The sequence below is a fragment of the Thamnophis sirtalis genome, unplaced genomic scaffold (genome assembly GCF_051295495.1).
Source record: "Thamnophis sirtalis isolate CommonGarterSnake01/CBP01778 unplaced genomic scaffold, rThaSir2_p1.2 scaffold_4, whole genome shotgun sequence".
In the NCBI taxonomy this organism is placed as follows: Eukaryota; Metazoa; Chordata; class Lepidosauria; order Squamata; family Natricidae; genus Thamnophis; species Thamnophis sirtalis.
In genome coordinates this window covers 104,886,115-104,894,423 of record NW_028261384.1, presented here as the reverse complement: position 1 = coordinate 104,894,423, position 8,309 = coordinate 104,886,115, and positions in this window count along the sequence as shown.

Sequence of the window (8,309 nt, the reverse complement as noted above, 5' to 3'; positions counted from 1 at the left end):
GCTGCATTTCATTTTCCCACGCTTGTAGGAATTGAAGTCCTATTTCTGAGAGACACCAGTTTGAGCAATACTGTTGCCTACTCACGAGCTAGAATTTATCTATATCAATGTTTTTTTCAAAAATAACAACTTTAATAACAACATGTGGGCTTCACGTTCCAGAATTCACAGAACCAGCATGGACTGTTTTAAGTAGTTTTATATGTTCATTCTTACTTGCAAATAGGGGCATGGCTTGTTTCCCACTCCAAATTTAAGATTCAAGAGTTTAGTTGGCTAGAGCAAAAGTTTATGAAGTTCATTTTCTTTACTTGCAGGACATTCTCAATTCCACAGCCCCTCGGTCATCATGTGCCTATAATCATGTGGGAAAGCGATCCGTCTGAGCATAAGCTACATTTATGGATGAGCTAAAAGCAACTTCCAAAATTCTGCATTAGTTTTGATATATTACCAACCATAATGTTTTGGCTAGGAAGCTGCTTAAGTGTGAGTTAGCAGGCTTGAAAATAATTCTCAGCTTCAGAGCGGTTGATTTATCATAGTGGATTGCAAATGAGATCCCGCAAAGATAATTTCTGGGGTTTTTCCCCCTCTCATTCAATCAAAACTGATTCTCAGAGGCAGCCTGGACAAGTCCCTGCAGTTTTCTTGGCAACATTTTTCGGAAATGGTTTGCCATTAACTCCTTCCTAGGACTAATAGTGAATGACTGGCCCAAGGTGGTGGCTTTGAGCCAAAAGTGGGATTCGAACACTTGGTCTCCTAGTTCCTAGCCCGATGCCTTCACTACTACATTACACTAGCTCTCAATTTCTGGTACAGGCAAACCTCAACTTATTCATTTAGCGATGGTTTGAAGTTACAACACTATTGAAAAGAGACTTACAACCAGTCCTCACATGATCAAAATTTGGACACTTGGCAACTGGCATGTGTTTGGGACAACTGCAGCATCCTGGGGGTCTTATGATCACCATTTGAAACCTTTCCAGCTGGCTTATGACAAGCAAAGTCAATGGAGGAAGCCAATTTGCTTTATGACCTCCTGATTCACTTAACAACTATGACAAAAAAGGTCATAAAGTTGGGTATGACTCATGTAACGATTGCCTTGCTTAACAACAGGAATTCTGGTCAAAATTGTGTCATAAGTTGAGGGCTACCTATACTTTATTTTAAAATTTTCATTAATAATATGGATGAAGGAAATGGAATTTTACAGATTGCACAAATTGAGAGGGAAAACCTGTGCCTTGTTGCTCAGTCATTAACTCATATTAGTGGATCATAGCACACTAGCCCTCCCCCCCACCCCCATCCTCTACGGTCTCTCAGAGTCTTCCCAAATTCACACCCATTATGTCAATGACAATATCTAACCATCCCATCCTCTGCTCCCCCCTTCTCCTTTTGCCTTCAATCTTTCCCAACTCCTGGGAATTTTGATATCCAAAGTACTTGAGCTTCAGCTTCAGCATCTGGCCTTCCAAAGAACAGTCAGGGTTGATTTCCTCTAGGATCAACTCATTTGATCTTGCAGTCCAAGGGACTCTCAAGAGTTTTCTCCAATCCAGGTAGCCCTCGATATACAACAGTTTGTTTAGTGACCATTCAAAGTTATAGCGGCACTGAAAAAAAATGGCATGACCATTTTTCAAATTTACAACTGTCAAAGCATCCCCATTGTCATGTGATCAAAATTCAGCCACTTGGCAACTGGCATGTATTTATGATGGTAGCAGAGTCCCAGGGTCATTGTGACTTTCTGACAAGCAAAGTCAAGGGAGAAGTCAGATTCACTTAACAATGGTGTTACTATAGTAACTTAACAATTACAGTGATTTACTTAGAATTGTGGCAACAAAGATCATAAAATGAGGCAAACAAATTCACTTAACAAATGTCTTGCATAGTAACAGAAATTTTGAGCTCAGTTATGGTCAAAAAACTGAGGACTACCTGTACCACAATTAGAAAACATGAATTCTTTGACTCTTAACCTTCCTGTGGTCCAGGTCTCACAACCATACATAACTACTGGAGGCTATACTCTACAAGGCAGAAATGATCTTTAAAATTATCTTAAGAGATTGGATGAAAGGGCAGGAAGGAATTTACAGAAATAAGTAACTTTTTCTTTTTATAAAAAATAAAAATTAAATAAGCAGATATAGGATGAGGGATGCCTGACTTGGTACAGGTTACCTGTGAGAAAGCTGTCACAGGTAGGATAATAAGTGACTGTAAACTGAATGTGAGTCACAGCTGTGATGTGAGTACAGCAAAGTCAAATGCAATTTCAGGCTGAATCATAAAAGTATGTTTCCAAATCACAGTATTAGTAGTTTTATTTGATATATAATAATAGCAATACAAATAAAAATCACAACATATAAAACTTACTTCCACACAATTTATATAACTCAAACGTTTCATATTTAAATCAATATCAGATCCTACAGTCAAAACCATTGGTTCTTCCAACTTCATAAATATATTTGAAAAAAGCACAATTATTCTCCTTTATTTTGTTTTAACCAAATCCCATCTAAAATGCTGTCTTAGGCACCACACTTTAAGAAGAGTTAGAAGACAGTTTCAGAAAAGGGCAATGAGAATGTTTGAGAAGACTAGAAATTTGTCCTTTCAAGAGAGCCTGAAGGTCTGGGACTGAATGGCAGATGAGAAGAAATATAATCGTATTTTTCAAGCAATCAACAACATTATGAAGATGCTTTTATAATAATTTTTGAGGGACATGTCTTCATGAAGTTGCTTTCATCTGATCTCTTATCTTTTGTTCCATTATAAAACAATTCACATCAGAGTTTTCTTTCTTCTCCCAACACAAATATTGCCATACAAACTGTACAGCATATTGGTGATGCTACTGGTGATGATGTGGTTAAGGGTTGCAAACTATGCATTTCCTATTGGTTAAGTCTGCTTTGGGCATGCCCCCACCCAGGGCATTAATTAGACATTGACCTTTTTGGCCATTTTGGCTTGATTTTTAATGGAGAAGGGTTGGAAAGGAGCTGTGGTTGTGCAGTAGTTAGAATGCAGTATTGCAGATTTATTCAGCTTACTGCCAGTTCGATCTTCAACAGCTCAAGGTTGACTCAGCCTTCCATCCATCCGAGGTCAGTAAAACGAGGAACTAGATTGTTGGGGCAATATGTTGACTCTGTAAACCACTTAGAGAGTGCTGTAAAGCTTTATGAAGCGGTACAGAAGTCTAAATGCTATTGCTATATGGAAATATTGATCTCATAGATGATGAAATGTGGATCTTCCAGGAAATCAATATTCCCGGTTTCAATGCCTCCTAAACCCTTTAATCTGTATTTAGGCTTCATGACATATTCTGCAGTATATTAGATAATGATATTTTATACAGAGTCATTTGCCATCCAAGTTCTCCCTACATGTTTTAGAAAAAGAAGAAGCACAAATAAAAAAATACAGATGCCCACATCTGGCATAGCAGATGAAAGGATAATTGGGAGAGAGAGAAAAGTGTAGTCTGTTCTCTTTCAAAGAGAGAAACTGATGCTAGGCTTCATTATGGGGTGGGGAGGAGGGGGTTTGTATATTCTGGATGACTATTTTTTTCATACACCTAAATTCCTTGGCTACTGGTCCAGGCAATATCCTTGTAAGCCTTGGGCCATATAACCCTTGACAAAATAATTGCCAAATTGTAACTGCAAATCAAATATTGGCAGCTCTCCTTATCTTGCTTTGTTATCTATGATATTACCACCATTCCACACAATTGGGAGAGACATGTTTTAGCACCAAGGCTCTTGACTCCGCATTATTGTAGTGCTCTATTTCTACTCCTGCCCCCACTCCATAATGTTTCAGTCATTCTTTGGTGATCGTTGTACATGTTCTCCATACTTCCTGTGAAGATTGTGTGTTCCTCTATGCATTCCTCCTGCCTCATCAATCACTTTGGGGAGAGCAGATTATGCCTCCAGCAAGGCAAACCGCTACTTCTGAAATCCAGTGACTCTTAATTTGAAACCCCATGAATGATAGGAATGGAATGATAGGAATGAAACGATTTTAAAGTCGTTTCTCTCAAAGGCCAAATTTCTAATTAACTTCAGTACTCACACATATCCCTGAAAGGGAAGTCAGTGCCAGGAATCAAGGAGTGACCGTTTGTGGAGAGGCTCCAAAAGGAATGAAAGAAAAAAAAACAATCAATAGACAACAGGTAAAACAGTTGACATCTTATCTCATAAACGGCCACTTAGCCCAGGTGGAGAGAAAGTGTTTCAGATCCTTCAAAGAGGCTTCACCTTAACGAACTGTCTTTAAATGAGAGTTAGAAATTCCTTTTATAGTTTGCATTAACCGCAGGCTAGCTTTAGAGATACCTCAGTGAAATACATGTCATTCTTGATATCTCAATTTTGTCCAACTATGCAGGACTTGACACAAGGAGTGCGTATAAGCCTGAACGCTTTCTCCATACTTGTCATATGTTTTCCTTTTACACTGTTGGCTTTTAGAAACAGAAAAAAAGGAGAAGGAGAGGGAATCTATTATGAAGATCATTTCCAAGGGAAATACTGATTTCTTGATCTTCCATATCTTTCCTGAAAGATCAATATTCCCATGGCTTAAATGTCTTAAAATATTGTGATTGTTGCAGTTGGGAAAGAGATTGATAAAATCGTCAAGGAAATAGTTCCTCCATTCTAGAGCTCAAAATGTGGAATTAAGTGACAGGAGGCATATTCCAATGAATGTTAGAGACAACATACTAAAAAGAAGAGCAGTTTGACAATAGAACATTATCTGAGGGTGGGGGTGAGGAGAGCAGGCCCCTTCACTGAATGTGTTTAAGTGGAGGCTGGAGAGCCGTCCGCAGCTGTTTCCCAGCCAGAAGCAAGGGAAGGAAACAAATACCTTATTCTGCAATTATCAGGATTTCCAGTCTGGGAATGAAAGGCTCAAGCAATCAGCCAGAGGAGGATTCTTCTTGCTGAAGAACTGACTGCACGTTCATGAAAACAGGAGAGTTGACAGCCTGCCTAAGAACATTCATTGGGGAGGTAGGAAGCCATCTTGAGTTCTTCAGAGTCTTTTGTTTTGCTTATTAATGGGAATATCGACCTCCTGGCAGACCTGGGTCCAGTCTTCCATTCATATGATTGAAGGAGGAGGAAGAGGAGAAGATTGTGATAGTCCCTCACTGGTAGCCAAGTGGTCTACTCTTGAAATAGAGCATTATACTGGTTCTTGGGTTTAAAAGACTTATTCTTTAAAATCTACTACCAAATGATCCAGCAGATTTTTTTACCCATAAACCTCTGCTCCAGTACTCAAGAGGGCAAGCAGAGGGCACATTTGTCTCACCCTTATTTACGGTAGCTCCAACTGAAGTCGATGCCATTGAGGGAGTTGGTACCCAATCCCTGCTGTTGTCCACCTCCCCCCTCCAGCGCATCTTGGCAGATGCTCAAAAATACATCCCACACCCTTGGCCAACTGCCTCCAACCACTTCCTCCTTGCAGGTGCTCCAATCTCAGGAGGGTGCGGTGGTTTGTGGTTCTCATACTAGCTCTTGGGAGAGGGTGGGGTCTCTGAATAAACAGGAACTAAGAACAGAGCCAACGCTGAGAGAGAAAAAAATCTTAGTAAACAGAACCACATTTCCCTGGCAAGAAAATTGGCTCAAGTGTGGACATAATTTGGGAATCCACAATCTGGGTTGTTGCCATCATCACTACCTTCTCCTAGTGCCCATTTTTAAAGGAAGACCATATTTTTTTACCAGCCATCTGTCTATAATGTACTTGTGCCCAGATATAATTCATCCGATGCAGTGTATTTTCCCCACCAGCACAGAGCTGCAATGCTAGGATAACTTTGCATATTATAGTACGTCTGCAGCTATTACAAAGTGAAAAAGAAGAATATTGAATTGGGACAAGCAACATTCCCATTTCTTTCAACCCATACCCAGAGTGAGTCATATCCAGATTCAATATTTTTTCCTACCTATACTGAAGACTACACCTATAGCTTTTGTGCCTTAGGTATTAAACCGTTAGATATATTACATTTGTTGATCAGAATTCACATCAGTCAGGATTGCAGTGATAACCTTGGAGGAAAATTACTAGAAGTATGACATTAATTTGCTATAAGTTTGTTGATTAATACATCTCCAGTTGTATCATTTACAATTTTGAGGACATGCTGTGACTTTGGGAGATAAGGAAGCATTGATGAGAACCCTGCCGGTTCACAAGTATTTACCAAGGTCTTTGGCAAAAAGTTAGCTGAAGGAGAGCGAAACTAGCATGGAGGTTTATAATTCAATACACAGAAGGCATCAGATTAAGAAAAGCTGCATTAATCAGTTTAAAACAGTATATATATTCAAAGAAAACATTGTCAGTTATTTAAGCATGTTTTTAAAATTTGTTAGTAATTTGTAATACAAGTTCTTGGAAAAATAGATAGATGAGAAACTGGTTCAGCTCCATTAGAAATCAGGGCATATCTAATAAAAATGCAAAACATAAAGATATGTGCTTGTGCATCAGGAGTGGGTTGCTACTGGCATTACTGCTGGTTCGGCGCACAAACAATTTTGCGCACACGCCAAATGCACTCTCTGCACACATGTTAAAAAAGGGGGGGGGAATTACATTTCTGCAATGGAGATTGTTCTGCGCTTGTGCAGAACCAAATATCAAGATGGTGCCACCGACAAATAGAACCGTTTCGGGTTCGTGGGCGGCTGAGTTACTACCTACTCGTCCGAACCAGTAGGAACCCACCTCTCCTGTGCACATGTAAACAATTAATTTGACTAAAAGAGAGATGCATAACCTTAAGGAATACATATGATATTGAAAAATCTTGAGCAAGACCCCTAGAGGTTCCCCAACCTATATCTGAAATTGTGAATGATAAAGATTTTTTTTTTTAAAAAAAAATGTTGTGGCATTCATGTCTCATTTTTCTTTGGGAGTTCAGAATGAATTTTATGGATGGTCTCTCCTCACTTTACCCTTATAACAAAACAAAAAAAAACCCTGCCAGGTCAAATTAAGCCTAATTCAAAGTTATAAATATAAAATTAATATTTTTAATTATATGTAAATGTTAACATCGATTTCACTTTTTATCCCATCCTTACTATTTTCAGAGTATGGCACCTAACCAGTCACTTAAGGCCTTGAACATCATTTAGCCCAGGAAAAAAAAATTAACACAATGCTCACTAAAACGTATGATGCTTTCCCAAAAAATAATACTTCCCTCCCACTTTCATTGGAGATGCCTATTTTACAGATGAGAATCAGAAGGAAACAGCCCAATGCTTTATGCGGCGGAAAGATCCTCAATGTTGATGAGAGGTTAATTTCTAATGCAAGAAAGACATTTCACTAATGTTTTTTTTAACCTTCCCATCCCATATGCTACCAAAAAGACTGGGTGCATTGTTCGCAATTCACAAAGGAGTAGACCTGTAGCAGTGGTGGGTTCCGGATTCCATTGCAACCGGTACAGTGGAACAGGGACAGATGGCCACCACATGAACACGCGCAGCGCGCATGCACGCACATGTATTTCACGTGTACTTACCGCCAGCAACGCTCCAGCTGCTTGGCAGAGCGTCGTGCAGGCACCGTACACATGTGCAGAAGCCCCCAAAACTTCAAATACCGGTAAGGAGTGCCGGCGAGCAGGTGGGCCCTGGGACGGTACCTGGTGCTCCCGGCATCTGGTACCGGGGCGTACCGGTTGTAACCCACCACTGATCTGTAGGGTTCTTTCTATTTTTTAAAATCAGATATGGAAATGGAATATATAAAGAGGAAGAAAATTATTCCACTTGTCCCTCTAATATTGGACTCCCTACTCCCAGAGGCCACTGTAAGTTAATGATGAATAATGTCTGGAGGCCCATTGGGTTGCCAAACATGCACCCCCACTTCAGAACTCTATAGCGAGATAGCATTGGGTTTTCTCTCTTATTCTTGTTGCGTCCAATCTCTGGTGTGAGGTCATCATATCCTTGTGTGAGCTGGACTCGCCTTAACACTTAAACACAGGAAAAATATTTGAGTTCTGTATCTTCCTTCCTTCATCCCCTAGTCCTCTGCTCTTCATCCTGAATACAAGCCTATTGTCTTTGCATAATTTCATAGCTTTTTTCTTGCCTCGTTTATTCTTGTTTTCTGTTATTTAAAAAAAAAATCTGGAGCAGATTACAATTGCTCAGCCCTTCAAGAAGTGCACAGAAGTTTACTGTGTCTTGAATCAACAA